At 50.5% G+C, this 21,087-nt stretch overlaps 2 pseudogenes; both read right to left on the bottom strand.

Annotated features, from left to right (window-relative positions):
- Nucleotides 1-226: 226 nt before the first annotated feature.
- Nucleotides 227-14,152, bottom strand: LOC124708713 (annotated as a pseudogene).
- Nucleotides 4,410-6,578, bottom strand: LOC124674167 (annotated as a pseudogene).
- Nucleotides 14,153-21,087: the final 6,935 nt, after the last annotated feature.

The raw sequence follows: 21,087 nt of genomic DNA, 5'->3' as shown, positions 1-21,087 counted from the left end.
AAACATGAGCAAGGCACCTGCTCCAGTCAAGTTTCAGAGTTCTGATCTTGTTTCACAGCCATGAGTTCATAAACGGACTCTGTTTTCCTACAGACGTCTTACTTTACGGCCTCCAGTCAGAATCTAATGAAAGTATGAAACCCCGTATATATACTTACAAAACTGTACAAGCCATCGCCCATCAAGGTAGGCCCAAAGTGTGAACGGCTGAGAAACTTGTGAATACTCACAAATTCCAAATTCCAGGTTTCTAAGTGCCGCAGACCGTGAGCATCTCATCATACTTAGAAGCATTGACGAAGCCCCACAGCTGCAGTTGATATGTTATTACTATGAAGTCTCAACATGGGGAGATAGAGATAACGAGGATTAACTGATATGCACACTACTGAACATGTACGTCAATATGCTTGACTTCAAAGTTCTGGCTAAGTGATAGGCATGGGTTGTTAAATGTTTCTGAGGTGGAACTGGAACCATTCAGGCTGCAAAGTCAGTAAACAACAAATTTGAATATGTGGGTTACATGATACATGATGTTAGGTGATATTGAATTGCAGAAGAAGGAGTAAGAGACACATGCTCATGGCTCAAGTTAGCATAATAACAGATTAACATGAACCACGAAATAGAAATCATGTGACGATGTAAGAGGGAGGGTAGAGATTACAGGTCTTCATCGAGATAAAGTGCAAAGTGACCACCACCTCCCATTGCCAAATACTCCGGGGAGCAAAACGTGAAATAGTTATTAGCCCTTGCAATTGGAAATTTAACAGTATAATCCTAAAGAAGCAAGAAACATAGGAGCATGACAACTGATATTCACTTCTAGAAATACGATCCCAACAATAAGGCAATAACGTTACTACAACACTTTCTCTACAGAAACATCAATTGCAATACGATCCCCAACTTAGAAGAAGATATTGATCTTCTGATCTTTATGTAAAGGCATATCTGATGGTGTGTATCAGGGAATCAGTGGAGTGCTACTAGCACATAAGGTTGTTAGAGCATCTCCAACAGACGCGCTATATAGGCCGCGCGGCATAAAAACGTCCGATATAGCGCGCGCGGGACAGAATCAGGCGCTCCAGCAGGCGCGGTAAACGGCGCGGCGCTGTAAATATTTTAGGGCGCGCGGCTTTTTGCACAATCCGGAGCGGCATATCCGGCGCGTTGGCTACAGCGCGCGGCATCGCTCGTCCAAGCGCGAAAAAGCCAACGGCTGGAAATTTCCTCCCCGCGCCCGCGCCCTCATTTCCCCACCTACCGCCGGCGCGAAATCCAGCCGCCGCCGGTCGACTCCGCCGCCGCCCCCGCTTCTGCGCGCCGCCGCGTCGTAGATCCGCGTCGCCCGCACCTCCTCCTGGCAGCGGCGGACGCTCCGCCGCGCTGTGTCGCTCGCGCGGCCGTCAGCGACGAGTTGTAGCCGGCGGTCCTTCTCCGCCGCCCCCTTCGCGCCGCCGTCGACATGTCGTCCTCGTCGTCCTCGAGCAGCTTGCTTGCAACTTGGCGCGCCCATGGTGCTCGCCCATTTGCTCGCAAGGTATGAACCTCCGCCGGCCGGCCAAAACTCGTCAAGTAGCTACAATAGTTCATAGTGAATTAATATGATACATATGTTTGTAGAGTTCCTCATATGATTCATCGGATGACGAGTTCGACCAAGAAGAAGAGGAGAACATATCGATACTATTAGCATACCGCGCCGTTAAGAGGCCAAAATGCACAAGCGGCGGCTAGGAAAGATGTAGAGAGAGCATTTGGGATTTTGCAAGCCCAATTTGCCATTGTTAGAGGACCGGCTAGATTTTGGGATCAAGAATGCCTTTGGTATATCATGACCGCGTGTGTAATCATGCACAACATGATTATAGAGGATGATCGCGGAAAAGATGTGGATCATACCCACTACGACTTGATGGGGGTTCCCGTGCAAGTGACGAGGTCCGCACATAGGATTGCCCGATTCATTGCCTCATACCATGCCATTCGGTGCAACGACACACATGATGACCTTCAAAAAGATCTCATGGAAGAATGGTGGAATTGGAATGGACAACAATAGTTGCATATTTGTTGTATTTGTTTGAAAACCATGTTGTATTGTTGTATGTGTTGTATTGTCTCAAAACCATGTTGTATTGTTGTATGTGTTGTATTTGGTGTGAAGTATTGTTGTGAACAATATATTATATTTTTATTTGTGATTTTTTATATATTGTTTCATCTTGGTGGATGCATATTTGTGTGTATTTGCTGTTTGCGCCGCGTCCGCGCGCTGCAAAATAGCGCGTCCGGCGGAGGTGCTATTTTACCGCGCCAACGCGCGCTGCAAAATGGCGCGTCCGGCGGAGGAAAAAACGTCACAGCGCGCGATATCTGTTTACCGCGCGCGGATTCTTGGTTTTAGCGCGCCGCGATATAGCGCGTCTGTTGGAGATGCTCTTAAAATGATCGAAACTACTACCTCTGTTCAATATTAAGAGCATAGCAGATTCGTCAATACTTTATACCATATCAAAGGGCAAGTAAGGAAAAAAACAATTAAGAGAGGGCAGATATGCTTACAAGAGAAAAAGGTCATATGCATACACATCAAGTCTAATCATAGGTATGAACTACTACATTACACCTAACTTGCGTGTCTGGTAGAACCGAGAATGAAAAATAGACAGATCCTCCTCGAAATAGGCTTTCGCCCCGCTTTATAAATAAAGCCGCAACGGTCGAACCGATACAAGGTGGAGAGGAGAGCCTCTTACAAAGCAGATCAAAGAAAAACAAAAAAGAACACAGAGACCCCAAAGTTGCCACGAGGACATAGACGCGAGACCGAGTCGAAACGGGGCTCCACAACGACGCCCCCAAGAGGGAAAACGACGCATTGCGCCGCCGCCGTCGAGACCATGAGGTCAAGGGCTTTCACCCGGAGCCGTACCGCGGGGCGGATACCCACAACGACGCCCCCAAGAGGGTTGCGATACCCGCAGGCACCGCCGGCGTTGGCGCCGAGGCGCTGAGCTTTCGCCCGGAAGCATCCACACACCACGCCCGACAACCCAGCCGCCCGCTGTCCCTAAGTTGGGCATCCCAAACACGATCTGGGGGTTGCCGAGGCCGAAGCGCCGCCAACACCAGGATCCCCCACCGTCCGCTCCACGCCATCCTCATGACCGAAGAGAGAGACCACCACCACCGCCGCGTTGCCCGCCGAAGAGCCAACCGCGCAGTCCACCTTCCAGGGCCGCCGCCCCGGCATCCCCACGAACTCGAGCCCATGGATTAACCAGCACGCCGCAACTCGAATTGGGCAGGGTAGGAAGGCACCATTGACAGCAGCCATCAAAGCACACGGCAGCCCAAGGGAGGGGATCCACCCTCCGACACCCAAGGTGCCCGCCGTCCGGACGCAGTAGCATGGTCAATGTGGCCTAAATCAGGCCCGGCCGCCTGCCAGGCCTCGATCACGCCCCATTAGCCGTGCCACCACACTGCTACGCCTAGGTCGCCATCGCCATCCACCTGCAGCACCGGGTCGGACCAACCCTTGCCACCATCGACCTGCCACGAGCTAACCACACACCACGAGCGGCGTCGCCGCAACCTCACTCCTCGCAAAACGGCCTTGGCCGAGACCACGAACCGCCGCCAAGAAGCACCCCTGCCACGATGCCCGGGGACAGAGCCGCGCCGTTGTCGACGCCGCCATGCCGCCGGTCAAGCCGGACACTTTGTCGGCATCGAAGAACTCGCCACCGAACTCGAGCAAGAGCCTCACCTCGGCCCTCCCGGACAGAAGATGGACTGCGCAGCCGTACTGCCGAGGACCGCCGGATCTGGGCCCACCTGGCACAAACGGCGGTGCAACCTGGGAGGAGCCCCGCCAGCGCTGGCTACCTCCACGGCCCTCCTGGCCCTGGACGCGGCAAGCCTGGCCCAGATCGGGGCCCGCCTGGCCCAAACCCGGGCCGCCGCCAGCAGCCTCCTCCGCCGTCGCCCTCCGCCATCGTCCTCCGCCATACGCTGCGGCAGCACGCACCTCCGCCGAGAACAGCCGCCGCCAAGCCTCACCGTCGCCGCCGGACCGAGCTCCACAAGCCCCTAGGAGCACCGCCGCCGACCGCGCCTGCCTCGCGCAGGGCCCCTGCGAGCGGGTAAGGTATGTCCCGCCGCCGCCAGCACCGCGCGGGCTTTGCCCGGCGGCTCTCGCCGGCGGCGGCGGAGGAGGGAGGAGGGGAGGTCGGGACGCGCAGGAGCTAGGGTTCGCCCCTGGCGGCGCCCGCGGGATCGACGCGCAGGAGCGGAGCGTCTATCCTACTATTTTATCTTTCACAAGAGAAAATCGATGATCCCGAAGGATTGCTCCAGCCGCTCCTAACCCAGTCAAAAAAATAGACAGATCATGACAAAGCCCATCAGATAAATAGCTTTCAACTGTAAGTAGTCACTAAGAATTCAGTCAGTCCAATGACACAAAACTATACATAACCACGAAATCCTTTTCTGTTGCTATGGCACTTGGCAACTACATTATACTTTTGAAGTTGCAAGCATACTCTTTGTGTTGGAGTAAATAGATTTTTCTTCTAACTTCCGTTTCCATGTTTGTAGTCCCAATGTCATAGCATCTTTAACTGTCAAGCACATAATCTTACACGTATGGTCGTATGGAGAGTGTACATTTGCATAAATACTGTGCATGCAAGATTACAACCCATGGAGCATCTCCTGATTGTCACATTCTCCCCCATTTTGACGTCCTCGGGCGGTTCTGGAGCATCTCCTGCCACAACATTTCTCGTATCATCTCTACGCTGAGGTTTTCATCTATACCGAGATCGATGGGCACCTCAGCAGGAGGGTTTGCGCTTGGATCAACGCAGACATGTAGGGGTGCTCTAGAGCCTCAGTGACACCAATCCTTTTTGAAGGATTGAAGACAAGCATCTTCTGCAGTAAATCAAGGGCAAGGGGATGTGCTTGCGGGTACATACCGGCGAGGGGAATGCCAGGAGTGTATGGAATGGATTCAATGTACTCACGAGTTTTTTTGTTGTCAATGAACTCAAGGTCAGCATCACCCACGCTGCCAAGAACATTGACTATGTGCTTAAGCTGATCTAGGCTCCCCGTTCCTCGAAAGATCGGCTTCCGGCCAAGTAGCTCAGCAAATATGCAGCCAACAGACCAGACATCTATGGAGGTACCGTAGCTGTCCAAGCCGAGCAGCAGCTCAGGAGCTCTATATGGGCGAGTGACAACATATTCAGTCATAAGTTGACCTTCAATGTTATTTGTGCGAGCCAGACCAAAGTCACAGATCTTCAGATCACAGTTTGCGTTAACCAGAAGGTTCTCTGGTTTCAGGTCTCTATGGAGTATCCCTGTTGAATGAATGCACTTCAGCCCTTGGAGCAGCTGCAGTCAACAAAAGGTGGCATCTTAGATTATTAATCGGTCGACAAGTATGAGTGAAACTGTAAAACAATCAGCACAAAATACGAAAACACTACAGTAACAAAGAAAAAAAAATTGTAAGATAAGTCAAGCAGGTAAATATTGTTCCTTTACAAGTAATTGGCAGGATTAAGTTATATATGTTCATGCAACTACCCTGTGTAAATCTGATGTGTATTAATCTTCTTCTAAGAATTAAAATTCTAAGCACAAACACTATTTGGGTGCGGCTATAAAAGCTCCTACATACTAGACACACCGAAGTTAACCGGTGCTTCTTCCAGGAATAACCAGATCATTCTTTTGGCAACTTAACTGGTTGGAAGTCAACAACTTGAGATAGACCATGAACTAATGTAGATTGGTATAGGACTACAAAAACATCACTCTAGCACCACACAAGAACCTTCTCTGAAGCAATCCAGGATAAAAAAAATCGACTAAAAAATACTTTGGCATGAGGCATGGAATGTATGTCCAGTTAGGTATTAGGTATAGCTTAGTTGAAGGCTGCGAATTTATGAGACCTACTTTGATTTGTATCGGAAGGAAAAAATCACTGCTACGTCTATCAAGCCATAACCATGACTTCCATTCAGGCCTGAGTTGCGAATAAACAAACTTATGGACAATGATGAACAGAGCAATTGGACAGGTGGTAAGAATGAAAAACAGAGCAGACGGTTACCTGAAAAAGGAAATATAGGCAATGATCGTTGGAAAGCGGCTGAGACGAATTGATAATCTGATGGAGGTCGGTGTCCATGAGTTCAGAGACCAGATACACATCCTTGAAGCTCTTCCTATTTATGGGCATCATTATATCCTTCAAACAAATAACGTTCTCGTGACTGAAGTGCCGAAGGAGCTTCAGCTCGCGCAGAGTCCTCAGCGCGTCCTTGCGATTGCTGAAGACATTGTTTATCTTTTTGATCGCGACCTTCTCGTTGGTCTCCTGGTCTACTGACAAGCAAACTATCCCGTAGGCTCCTCTCCCAATAGGCTTGATAGGCAGGTACTTGGTGTCGATCTCGAACATGGTCTGCCACATGGTGTAGTAGTGCTTCCCTTTGTTTTGCATGCGGTAAAGGAGGATTCACCCTCAGCGCCATTTTCTATTGAGAAAAAAGAAGGAAACATATGAGTAACATTATGTGAGGTAAAATAATCAAAGCCTAACAAATATTCGCTCGCAAGTATGAGTGACGTTCTTAAGTACCTCAGCTTTCCATATTATTTCTCTGTTATTCTCAGTTTTCACTCTCTAGAAGTGCAACACGAACACAAGAAGTGCTCAATATATGCTTGGGGTTGCTATTTCCAAGTCCCATGACAAATAAGTATATCTCTCTAAGGCAACCAAATTCCTCAGGAGGTGTAAAAAAAGTGGTACTCCTCAACTTTTAGTTGGATAACGAACCAACACTCAGTGTGTTGAGAAATGGTATGAACACGCAAGAATTTGTAAGTCAGACTCATAAAATAGACGGCGATGAGCATCCTAGCGGCGGTGGAGCCCGGAAGCAACCCAATTTCCCACCGGAAAGAAGAGAAAAAAAAAATAGAAGAGAGAAGAAGCTCACCTCAGACGCAGCAGATCTGAAGATACGAGCAGGTCCGGCTCGTCCGATCAGTGTGAGAGTGTGAATTGGAGGATTGGAAACACGGCGAAGCCTATGGAAATACCTGTCGAGCCGCCGCTATATATAGCCACGCCGCCCCATCTTCCTCCTTTCCCTTCCCGGTAAGCCGCCCGCCAGCTTTCCGGCCGGCCTCCCCCGCCCGGGAACGGCAACGCCTCGCATGTCCACCGTCGCGACGGCGCGTGTCGATGGATGGATCTTCCGCCATGGCGTGGTGTCGCGCGGCCCAAGGTGCGCTGGTTTCGGGGATCGCGTGGCAGGTAAATGTATCTATCGTCTTCCCCGGATGAGGGCAGTGGTTTGGGACTTTCGGTGCCGTGTATTTTGTGTCTTGCGAATCAGGCAGTATATAGGGAGGACGTGACGAGCGATGCGTGAGGGCAGCGTTTATTCAGCCTGTTCCCATGACGAAGCCATTAGCCATGTGCACACGTGCATGAAATTGTGTGCAGGAGCTAGCTGGCAGGAAACAAACGATAAATCTGACAATTGCAACCTGCCTGTTTAGTTCAAAGATTTGCATAGGAAATTTATAGAATTAAATACTATAGAAAATTTTCCTAGGAGTGGTTATTTGATTTGTAGGATTGATTCGAGGGCATTTTAGAGGGACGACGCGTGCGACCGCGCAGTCAAAAAATGGGTCCGCCCAAAACTGACCGGACTGTCCGTTAGGACACAAACGCGGCCCAAATTAGCTCCATGAGTGCGTTTGCGCGGACGTGGTGCGGTCAGCTTATGCGTCCACCTGGCTGGTATCCGGGCCCGCCGACACTGACGCTGGTAAGCTAAAAGGTTTTCACTAATATTGATTGGCCAAAAAGATCATCTTTATAGAGATGATTAGACGAGTTAACCTAAACTACGACGGTCCTATCTACTTGTCGTCGCGAGGCCTATTATGGCCGGGTTACTCGTAGTCGAGTGGCCTAAATGCTACCAGTGTGCCCTGATGGCCTGATGCAGGTCGGAACTCCTCCCACGGCGGGCGGTGTAGGCCTCCCGACGGCGAATGGCGGCGTGTCTGCCCCTCGGCTAGGGCGTCGTCCCAGCGGAATCTAGCCGCCACTTGCTCCGCCACTCTGGTCGCATCCCTCGCTGCCAAGGCCGCCGCTGAGGCCATAGCCGCGGCAGCCTCCTCCCGCTCCAAGGGATAAGTGCTTTAATGACATCAAATGTCACACAGTAACACGGTGACTATAAAGGTGGTGTTGGGTACACTGAAAGTATTAGTTGAGGATTATGGATCGAGGGTGAGATTTGTCCATCCGAATAACGGAGAGATATACTCTGGGTGGTGACCCTCTTAGTGATATCACATCGTTAGGGCTTGCAAGCACGTGACTAGGTCACAAGGATGTCATATCACGGAATGAGTAAAGCGTACTTATCAGGTAACGAGATCAAACTAGGTATGGTTGATACCGACAATCGGATCTCGGACAAGTAAAGTACCACAACACAAAAGTAATTGGTTACGACGTTTATGGTTCACACGATCACAAAATTCATCGTTAAATGCGTGGGAGTTATTACGGATATAAATGTGTGGGAGTTATTACGGATATAGAGATCCCGCTCTTGACTATTGAATTGAGAGGTACGAGAGAGCGAGAACATATCTAGTGATACCATCCCTTACATGATACCATGATACCACTCTTTAGAATTGAAATTTTAAATGTCAAAAAATTTAAAACCAAAATTTTGGGTGTTCACAAGATGTGTCTATACGTGTCCCTGTAACTTTCATAACTAAATTCAAAATACCCTAAGAGAAACAAAAATGAGAAACCAAACATGAATAGTGTCACATAAAGACAAAAACACAAAATGTCATTGTTCACATACAATTTGTCTTTTTTGTTTCTCTTGGTGTATTTTAAATTTGGTTGTGAAAAATCTAGAGAATGTAAACACACATCTTGTCAACAGCCACAATTTTTTTTCTAAATTTTTCGACACTTAGAATTCAAATTTTATGAAGTTGTATCATGGTATCATGTAAGGGATGGTATCACTAGATATTTTCCCACGAGAGAGCATAGAGATTACGGGCGTGTTTGGTAGATCGGGCCAACCCAGATATTCTCCTCCCAACCCAGATTTTAGACAAAGATTGTGTTTGTTAGGTCGGGTCGGGGCAACTCAGCACTGCCCAACCTATACGAAAAAGGCCTCAGAGCCTGGTTGAGGAGAGAAGCTCAAATCGAGCTTCTCTGGTCATCCCGGTCGAACTCGTCCCGCAAAACACTGCACTCGCCGCGCCCCACCCCCCCAGACCCTCACCCCCACGTTCTTTCTCTCCCCATTTTCTCCCATCGTTCTCCGTCCAGGCCGACACTCCTCCTGCTCCGGTCTCTCTCGAGATGGGTCCCCGCTCCCTGGCTCGTCGCGCCGCCGCCCTAGCGCCTCCTCGCGCCGCCACCGTGACGCCTCCACGCACGCGCCTCGTGCCGCCGCCATGGAGCCCCTCGCGCCGCTGCCCATGGAGCCCCCAGCAGCCGTCGACCGCCGGCAGGACTGGCCGCCATGACGCTCCTCCATGCCCCACGGCCTCCACGCCCCATGGCCTCCATGCCCCACGGCATGCACGCACCGCTGCACAGCAGCCGGCAGCTACAGGACGGGATTGCAGGCCGCCGATGAGCTTCTACCTGCAGGGACTTGATTGATTTTTATTTTGTTTGTTCAAGGTTCTTTGTGTAAAAGTTTGGACCTCTATGTTATTTCTAGTCTTTGGACTTTTCCCAACACATACGGGCTAACCAAACAAAGTATCTGTCCAGATTCTCCCAACACATACAGGGTAACAAACACACAGTAAAATCTCAGACTAGCATGTATGAGGTCAGATATCTCTACTGGGAAAGTAAATCTGAGCAGGCCCAGTCTACCAAACACACCCTACAGGTCTTCATCAAGATAAAGCTCAAAGTGACCACTGACCACCACCTCCCATTGCCAAATACTCCGGGGAGCAAAACGTGAAATAGTTATTAGCCCCTGCAATTGGAAATTTACCAGTATAATCCTAAAGAAGCAAGAAACATAGGAGCATGACAACTGATATTCACTTCTAGAAATACGATCCCAGCAAATAAGGCAATAACGTTACTACAACACTTTCTTTACAGAAACATCAATTGCAACACGATCCCCAACTTAGAAGAAGATATTAATCTTCTGATCTTTCTGGAAAGGCACATCTGATGGTGTGTATCAGGGAGTCAGTGGAGTGCTACTAGCACATTAATCCAGACCAAAGTAGCAGGTTTTCAGACGCACTCTTTTCCTTCCAAGGTATCGAAGGGGGCTGGAAGGTTTTTAATGAGGCGGGCCTGCTAGCTTAATTTTAATATAATGTTTTACGTCAAAAAAAAGAAGAAGAGTGCTACTAGCACATAAGGTTGTTAGAGCATCTCCACCGGCGCCTCAGATAGTCGCCGGCAGGGCACTGGTACTGTCGTATGGGTGGCGCCGGCACAACATCCTCCAGTTGAGGGAGCTGCTTCCACACCGGCGTCCCCCATACGACAGCCCCGATAGATGATTTTGAATTAAAATCTCAAATAAAAGTATAGAAATTCAAATAAAGAGGAGGAACATTCCACAAACTAATACATAATTGGGAACATGGTTTACATAAACTAAGACATAATTTGGAACATGGTTTCCACAAACTAATACATAGTTAAAAAATTGCAAAATTAGGAAACCTAACTAGTGTTGGCATCGCAGATTTCGATTAATCGCTGCCAAGAAATAACACTCCCAGGCACCCAAACTGGAAAATCCAGCTGCTGATGATCGCCATGTTGGTCCTTTCGAGGAAGAACATCTAGAAACCTCCGTGCTTGTTTTCGTTGCGAAGAAACAACACTCGGCGTGTTCAATCGTCCTCTCTGCCTCATCGTTGTCGCCGTGGTAGTGTCGGCGGCAGCGCGTGTCGTCGAACACCATGACGCTCATCTCTGCGTCGCCAAGGTAGGAGAATGTGAGCACGTAGCCAGCTTCAAGGTCGTGGTAGCGCGTGAACTTCACCCAGCCGGTGTGGAGGTACATCTTGCCGCGCCCGTCGAAGAGCACGTCCACCGCCCACCGGCAGCAGTCGCAGCCAGCCTCCCGCAGATGCAGCGCGGCCGATTCGTTGCTGGCGACGAAGTCGGCGAACTTGTCCGACAGCCTCTGGATGCCGAGTGGGTCGCCCTTGAGGACGACAACAAACTCGAACATCACTTCATGCTCTTCATGCAGGTCCAATGATGAAGACGGCGGCGACCGTGCGGCTCTGCCGCGGCCATGGTCGCGACCTCGGCCTCGGCCTCTACCAGCCATGGCATCGTCTCTTGGGATGGCGGCTGCTAGGGTTGGGAAGAGAGGCGCTAGGGTTTGTGTGTGAGGGACGATGTGAGAGCGCCCTTTTTATAGGCCGGAGGGAGGCGGGGGAGCGGTGGCGCTCATTAACGCCGGCACGGAGAGCTAGGCGCGACGAGACGGTTCGCTGCGCCTCTGCGGAAACTGCACCGCCGCTGCGCGCCAATAACTTCCATCGCGAGGTAGGCAATGGTTAGATTAAACTTGAACGTGCCGCTGACGCGTCGATCTCGCTACTCCCTGCTGGTGTCGACTATTGGGATGTGTAGCTGACTGGCGGCTCCCACGTCCAAAAAATTTCGTGCCGCAAGGCGCCGGTGCGCCCGATTCGCGCCCTTCGCGAAGGGGCTGGCACGGGGTTGCCACGCTTCTATTGGGCTCGAAAAAACGCCGGCGCTATTTGGGGCGCGCGCCGGTATGAGCCCATTTTCACTGCTATGAGGTGCGCCGGTGGAGATGTTCTTAAAAAGATTGAAACTACTACCTCTGTTCAATAATATGTAGTACGTTTTGGCAAACTACATGCAGAAGGTGTGTTTCCACTTTTCCATGTCCCTGCGCAAATCATGTCAAGGAAATAGAAATAAAATGCCTGTTGAACGATATATAACAGGATGACCAGCTGCATTGGTGAACACAAGCAGTTGTTAGTACCCTGAAAGATAGTGTAAACGACAATCAGTGTATTCATGCCAGGTAAAGTATGCATCCAAGAAACACGATCCGAATATGCGTGGGAGTAAAACCTGATACTTTCTTTGCATGATTGGACGCAAAGGGGCTTCTACCAAACCCCCCAAAACTGCTTCTTTTTATCCCCAACTATCTGCCACAACACAATTTAGTTAGTTGACCTGAGAACATAAATTGTACAAATATCAAAGGAGAAAATCGTAACCAAAACAACATTGGTACCCGTAATACAATTTTAAAAAACTATATAGCCAAAATCCCTGGAATTGCAGTGCCTAAGGACCAAACCAAATGGCACCGAAGAGTGCAATTGTTTGCTTAGCAAGTCAGAAGCTAGAAATGAAATCTAATCAAATCATCTTTCTTACGTTCAAATGAATGGAATACTCTGTGAAAGGCAAAGCTTTCAGTGACTCATGCAGTAGCTTTACTTACTGAACTCCATCATTCTCACACAAAATGGGAACTAGACTGAGAGCTAACTTGCAGTCAGACTATACAATGTTTTCACATTTTAAGCTTCCAAATAACCCGCCCCCATTGGAAAATAGGCATGTCTCCTACGTTACACATAATATGTGGACGTATCAACGGTAATTTTATAGAGGCATTCAATCCAAACAACAATGTAACAATATCACCAAAATTAGCTAAATTAAGAAACATGCATGATGCAGGTTCAGGTAGAGCATGCTGGAAAGTTCCAGATGCAACCAAAGCAACTTTGCTGCCATTGTGGGGAAAATGTAACATGCACCAACAAAATTAAGTGGTTCACATGCCCTGAGAAGTCTAACAGAAACGCAAGGGAATGCACAATTAATTGGGTGGATGAAAGAGTTACACAAACCTGCTTGGTACATGCAGTAAAGTTGGCAGTGCCACTTCACAAGCATGTAGCATTATATACTATATTCAGACGATATTATATTGCACACAGGGGTATGGAAAGTGAAAGTTATACCAAAAGTGAATCACCAGCAGAAAGAATGCTCCTTCTATACAAAGTAGATAGAGATATCATATGCCTCCAGGTACTGCAAAATTATGAAAGTAGACATCCAAGAATCAACGAGCTGGCAAAATGCTAATAATCAGGACAAATTTGGATTCAAGAGATAACCTGTAAACCAACATCCAGTTCCTTCCTTGAACAAGAACATGAAGAGATTGATAAAGAACATTTGGCATCCTTTCTCACAAAAGCATCGATGGTTCAGACATAGCTGGCAACTTATGGTTTGAAGCAGACTCCTTCGATCCCTTGAGATCCAAAGCGGACAAAACTGACCATGCCTGACTTGCTATTTCACTATCAACCACGTGGCTTGGTTTTTGCCTGAAACCACCAAGTCAGGGCCATTAGGAATTTCACCATCTTCATCATTATATAGATTTTCCTGGCCTTCAGTGGGCCTCCTAAATAGGCATGTTAAGGTTGTAACCCAAGCATGGCCAACAGAATGATAGAGTTTGTGTTTTCACCTCGTGGGGTATACAACATTGCTCCTAAACAAGTTACCGAAATATCAAAGGTTCAGTTTTATTTTAGTTTTACAGCTCTACTCCAAATGGAAGCTCCACAGTTTAAGCCCTAAAGCATCCAGATATCAGCAATCACACCGCTAGTACTGAGTGTCTGCCATTAACTTGAATTAGCAGCATGAGCAACAGAGAAGGGGTGCCCTAAACCGAGAGATTCGGGCACAGCCTAGTCGAAAAAAACATAGAGATATCATCGCCAATCGCAATCCTTGAACCCTAGGAATTGGCCAATTAAGCAAATTACACGAAGAAATGGAGACGAACAAGCAAGCATTTGGTGTCTTGACCTACAGAAGTGCAGAGGGAGGTGGGGTTCTCACAGGGAGGTGAGAGGAGGGCTACCGCTCGGAGACGGGTTTGAGGATGACGGTGGCAAGGTCGGAGACGAGGTGCGCCGCCTTGCCGCCCAGCGACGGCATGTACCCCATCTCCGCGACACGCGCGCCCTTGTTCTGCCCGGAGCCTAGGGGCCAGGCGAGCTCTTGAGGCCGCCTCGTTGCTGGGATCGAGAGCGGCTAATTCGTGGCGTCGAGGGAGCGTGCGTTCCGGTGCCGGAGCGGAATCGTCGATTTGGGGGCGAGCAGGACACGCGGGGCGCTCCGGCTGGTTTGGCCGCCTGCGGCGGTCGCCACGCCGACGCGGCAGGGTGGGCGCTGACTGGTGGGGCCGGGGAGTGGAAGCAAAGGCTCGCTCGAGCGACGAAACGTGTTGCTCTTCTGCCACTCCGGGCAGCCTCGGCCCATCCTTACGATGGCTACCGCTTCAGAGAGTGGCCGCCACCATTTCGTGAGCACGCTGTACCCATCAATCATGCCATCATCCATGAGTTCAAAAAAAAAAAAATTTCATGGCATCATCCATGTCTCCAAAGTCCAAACGATTACGGTCCAAAACACTTGGTTTCTCACTCTCCGTTTTCATTTTTAGTTTAAGGCGATGGATATCTGTCTGTGCCGGATAGTTGACCCAGATTACAAGTCCAGTTAAAAAACATACATTCCCATGTAGTGCATGGGAGATCCAGGCCCACCGCCCGATGCCACCGCCCGACGTCCTCCTCCCACGACCACATAGCCATCTACCCGAACCGCCGCAAGCCCGTCACACCGCGAGCCCAAAAAACTCAAAGACGACGTCTCCAACAAATGACCATCAACGTCGCACACTACCTGTTAGGCTGTTAGCTTATTTTAGATGGTCTTTTATGTCAAGATCAGCTGTTAGCTCAACATGAAAATGTTAGCTGTCCAGTATCAATTGCAGGCATTACATATATTTCCATTAACTATGACATCCCTGTAGACTTCACGCAGACTTGGCACTCCAAGCAGACTTGGCCCATCGTTACGATGGCTACCAGTTGAGACTTTTGAGAGAGTGACATAATTATTAGCGGCCGCGACCATTTATGTACACATCACCCATTTCTCCAAAGTCCAATTGATTACGGTCCAAAAGAGGAGGAACCAGTCTACAAATAATGCCTCCACTAAAACCTTGACAACTACACTCGGTTTCTCACTCTTAGTATTTTTATTTTTATTTAAGACAGTCTATATCTGTTGAAAAGAGTGTATGCAGATAGTTGACCCAGATTATAAGCGAAGTCACGTATTGCCTTGTTTACAATACCATGCCAAAAAAAAAAACGTACAAACCGGATGCAACAAGAGGCACACAACACCAGCTCCCGGGGTTGTCACTGTTAGGGAAATATGCTTGTTGTATTACCAGAGGGCCAAAGGCCACAATATATAGTACATGTACAGGTGCACATATGCAGAAAGCCCCCTAACATATGGGGAAACTACAATAGACAGATATATACATCTAACACCCCCCTCAAACTCATGGTGGATCCACAACACCGAGTTTGGAGAGTAAGAAATCATGCTGCGCTCGAGTCCGTGCCTTCGTAAAGAAATCCGCCAATCGCAAATCCGAAGGCACATAATGAACCGCAACAACATCATCATGTACCCGTGCACGTGTGTAAAAAGCATCAACACCGATATGCTTGGTCAGCTCATGCTTGACCGGATCACGTGCAATACCGATAGCACCTGTCATCGTCGGACAAAAGTGGAGTGGGTGTCGTAACAGAGACCCCAAAATCTGCAAGCAACCACCGTAACCAAGTCACCTCAGCGAATCAACAAAGCCATAGCCCGCAACTCAGCCTCAACACTCGAACGGGAAACTCGCGACCTGTTTCTTCGTCTTCCAAGCAACAAGCGAACCACCAAGAAACACACAAGTAAGCGAAAGCGAACGACGATCCGTAGGATCACTCGCCCATGTAGCATCCGAATAGCACTCGGAGCCGGAGAGAGCTGGAACGGGGAAAGAAAAGGCGACGAGTGATCGTGCCACGAAGATAACGAAGAACACGGAGGAGATGACTATAGTGAACAGTGGTAGGAGCTGAGACAAACCGACTCGTAATATGAACAGGATAAGAAATATCGGGACGAGTGACAAGCAAGATAAACAAGACCGCCAACAAGATGGCGATAACGGGTGGGATCGGGAAGAGGATCACCATCGGTAGGACGAAGCTTAACATTAAGCTCCATAGGAGTATCGACCGTGCGCTCATCCCCAAGAGCAAGCACGAGCAAGAAGATCCTGAATGTACTTTTCCCGAGAGATAGAAAAGCCATCGAAGTGGAGGAAACCTCAATGCCAAGAAAATAGCGAAGAGGACCAAGATCAGTCATAAGAAACCGATCACGAAGACGAGCCTTGACGAAGGCAATATACTCGGGATCATCACCAGTAATGATCATATCATCAACATAGAGAAGAAGAAGAGTACGTCCACGAGGAGAAGTGTGAACGAAAAGTGCTGGATCATGAAGACTAGGAGAGAAACCAGCAGCAGTCACGACAGAGGCGAAGCGCTCAAACCAGGCACGAGGGGCCTGTTTGAGACCATAGAGAGAACGTCGAAGACGACAAACCATCCCATCGGGAACAGAATACCCAGGAGGAGGCTGCATGTAAACCTCCTCACTCAACTCGCCATTAAGAAAAGCATTCCGAACATCAAGCCGGGAGACGGACCGGCGGCGAACGAAGCAACAGCAAGAAGGGTACGCACGAGTAGTCATATGAGCCACGGGGGCAAAAGTCTCATCATAGTCACGGCCGTGCTCCCGCTGAAAACCACGAGCCACAAGACGCTCTTTGTAGCGCTCAAGAGATCCATCGGAGCGAGTCTTAATTTTATAGACCCACTTACACGTGATGGGACGAACACCGGAAGGGGAGAAACAAGATCCCAAGTGCCAGTGCGCTCAAGCGCAGCGATCTCCTCAGCCATGGCAAGCCGCCATTCAGGATGACGCTCGGCATCCCGATAAGAAGTCGGCTCGGAAACGACGGAGAGACCATACCGACTAGGAGAGTAACGAGCTGGAGCACGACGCCGACGAACAGGCCGTGAAGGGGAAGCTCATCTCGCAGAATACAAGTCATCGAAGAAGAGGAAGAAGGGACAACATCGAAGGAGCCGAAGCCGGAGAACGAGGAGTACTAGGTGGACTAGACGAACGAGAGGATGGCGCCGAAGGGGGCGCATCGAAGTAGGAGGGAGGGGAGGAGGGACAGCAGGGGGTGCATCCGGAAAAAGAAGAAAAGAGATATCATCCACCGGGTAAGTACCCGAGGTGGGGCGAGGATAGAAGGGACGCGTCTCATCAAACGTGACGTCACGAGAGATGCGCATCCGACGACCAACGGGGTCCCAACAGCGATAGCCCTTATGCTCATCACCGTATCCGAGAAAAGCACACTCAACGGACCGAGCGGTCGGTTTGGTGCGTTCGCGAGGAGGCAGAAGGACATAGCGAGACGCAACCAAATGAACGGAGAGTCGAGTAGTCTGGAGAAACACCAGAGAGACGCTCGAGAGGAATGCCACCCTGTAGAGCAGCGGAAGGCTGAATGTTAATGAGATGGGCCGACGTAGCAACAGCTTCAGCCCAGAAATGTGGCGGAAGAGAAGAAGCAATCATCATAGCACGGGTGGTCTCAAGAAGATGACGATGCTTACGCTCGGCGACGCCATTTTGAGCATGCGCGCCGGGACAAGAAAACTGAGCGAGGGTGCCCTCCTCAGCAAGGACACCACGAAGGTGCTGGGAGATATACTCACCAGCAGAATCAGCACGGAACACTCGAATGGGTGAGGAATACTGAGTGCGGACCATGGCCGCAAAACGCCGATAAATAGAGAGCACCTCACTGCGAGAGTGCATGAAAAACACCCAGGTGTACCGGGAAAAATCATCAATGAATAAGATATAGTATCGATGGCCCCCTTTCGAAGCGAAGGGAGCCGGACCCCAAACATCTGAATGGACTAAATCGAACGGTCGCTGAGAGACAGACACACTAGTAGGATAAGGAAGCTGAATCTGTTTGCCTAACCTACAGCCCTGACAGAGTGTAACGACCCATCTCCGCAGACGGACCCCAGAAGGCCACGATGAACCAAAGACGACAGGCGAGAGTCACAAAGGTGACCAAGACGATGATGCCACTGCTGAAAAGAGCCGGTGACAGAGGCAACAACCGGAGGATAACTGGCAGATGGAGTGGTAGAGGAAGGAACACGAAGCCAGTCTAACTCCCAAAGCCCCGGAGACTGGCGGCTACGAGGGCCAGCTCCAACCAGGGCCTGTGTGCGACGATCCTGAACCGCACAAGACTCAGCGTCAAGAATGACGCGACAACCAGAATCGGTGAGCTGGCTAGCAGAGAAAAGGTTCATCCGAAGGCGAGGAACATGAGAAACATCGGGACGAGAGAAAGAGGGAGTAGAAAGGGTGCCTCTACTAGAAACAGGAATAGAGGTACCATCAGCCGTGACAACACGGACAGGAGAAATAAGAGACCGAAGAGCAGACGATGAATAGAAGACTCGGAGGTCATATGAAAGGAAGCTCCGGAATCCGGATACCACGGGGACGTACTCGACCGTGTAGAAACCGGTGATCGCGCGAGTGCCGAAGAGCCGATCACGAAACAGACGAGCGCCCGGCGAGGAAGAGTCCGTAGTAGCGAGCGGACCACGAAGACCCCCGAGAATGTCCCGATCGAGAGAGTGCAACCGCAGAAGATCTCGAAGAGCCGACCGCCGACGATCCCGGAACTGCCGACGTAAGCCGGGATCCCGCGTCCAACGAGGTGGAGGAAGTGTGGCCAACCTTGCCACAGTAGGTGCAATGAGGACGAGGGCGGAGACTCGGACCGCGAGGCTGCTGACGTAAACTGGAATCCCAAGCATCAAGCAGGCGGTGAAGCTGCGCTATCTCATGCGCAGAGAGGGGTGCGATTGGAGAGGTCGACGTACAATCAGGTGCCGACGAGGAGCTATCACCCACACGTACAGAGGCCACCAAAGGGGGCGACGGAGAGCAACACGCCGATGAAGATATAGTCGGCAAAGCGCGGTCATAACCACGTGAAGAGGCCGCGAAAGTCGATGTAGAGCGGCAGGCCGACGTAGACGGAGTCGACGAAGCGCGGCCATAACAGCGGGAAGAGGCCGTAAAAGTCGATGTAGAGCGGCGGACCGACGTAGACGAAGTCGGCGAAGCGCGGGCAGAGCCGCATGAAGAGGCCGCAAAAGTCGGTGAAGCGCGGGCAGAGTCGCGTGAAGAGGCCGCAAACGGCGACGAAGAATGGCTAGTCGTCATACACGGAGGCAGCGGACAAATACCAAGTACGGAAGGGAGGCCCAAAGATAAGGCGGGATCAGCGGAAGAAGACATCGGGTAACAACAGTCGACGACCATTTTTTTTTTTTTGCTTTTTTTTTTGCTTTTTTTTTTTGGCTGGAAGTCAACTCACGGCCAAGGAGATCAAACGGATCTCAGAACGTGCCAGGGAGATGACACGGAACAGCACGCGGCCAGAGCAGCACGCGGCCAAGGAGCAGCACGCGGTGGAAGTCCACGCACGAAGCAGAGCAGGCAGGGATCGGGAGCAGGCAGAGATCGGCCCAGGCAGAGATCGGCCGGGCGTGGCGCTGCGTGGGATCGGCCGAGCGGGCCAAGAGGAGATCGAGCGAGCAGGGATCGGCCGAGCGGGCCAAGCGGAGGCGGCCGAGCGGGGAGATCAGAATCGGGAGGCGGCCGACGGGGAGATCCGGAGGCGGGCGACGGAATCGGCGCGACGGAGAGAAGCAGACGAACGGCAAGACGGACAAGCGACGTCGGCCGGGAATTTTTAGAGAACCAATTTCAGCTCTGATACCATGTTAGGGAAATATGCTTGTTGTATACTGCAGAGTGCCAAGCCACAATATATAAGCATACGTACATGCGTGCACATATGCAGAAAGCCCCCTAACATATAGGGAAACTACAATAGACAGATATATACATCTAACAGTCACCAGATATATTGTACATCACTAGATATCGTAGCTGCACACGAGACACAAGGCCACACGACCAAGCTTCCCGTCGCAACTCGCAACCCACCATGCTATCCGCATACCATGAACGTCACACGACCGCCACCCTGACGCAACAGCTAGATCAGATCAACCTTCGCATTAACCCAAGATGAATCAATCGGGTCAACGAACTCGCTGTCCGGCACAACTCTAATTTGCCACGCAAACCACACTAGGCCACGATCATGCCCCATAGTACCATCGTTACATGGAAGATCAAGGCCCACCGCCCTGGCATCCGCCTCTCACAACCACATAGCCATCTCACTGAAACGCGGCGAGCTCGTAAGACCGCAAGGGCTAGAACCTCCAAGGCGACGTCTCCAACAAGGAAGTGACGCGTCCGTTGTCGCGCGCTCTGGTTCTCAGTCTTGGTGTAACCTGTTAGGCTGCTAGCTTATTTTAGATGGTCTTTCATGTCAAGATGAGCTGTTAACTCATTTTTGTGAGACCAACATGCAAGTCTTAGCTGTCCAATATCAATTGCAGGCATTACATGCATATATCTACGTTAACTATGACATCCCTGCAGACTTAAGACTCGAGGTCTTTCCATAACACATGAGGTCGGCCAGGGCCAAACGTGTATCACACGTCCATACACTACAGAGATACAGGTAATCCAGATCAGATTGTCACTGCTCCCCCACTAATTACATGGCACCCACGCCCCAACCCCATCGCCAATCGCTTTGCTTAAGCCCCTCCCACAGTCGACCACGCCGCCCTCGACGGCTGCCATAGCCCGCGCCATTTCTCCGCGCGAGGGGGAAGGAGGGCCCTGCCGCCGCCTGCACTCAAGCTTTTCATAGCAACGTCGCCCGACGACGGCGAGGAGGGAGAGGGGAAGAGGTGTGGGGGACCGAAGGTGAGGGCGGGTAGGGTTCCCTCCCC

This window comes from Lolium rigidum, chromosome 1 (assembly GCF_022539505.1).
Source record: "Lolium rigidum isolate FL_2022 chromosome 1, APGP_CSIRO_Lrig_0.1, whole genome shotgun sequence".
NCBI classification, from domain to species: domain Eukaryota; kingdom Viridiplantae; phylum Streptophyta; class Magnoliopsida; order Poales; family Poaceae; genus Lolium; species Lolium rigidum.
This window is presented reverse-complemented; position numbering and strand designations above follow the sequence as displayed.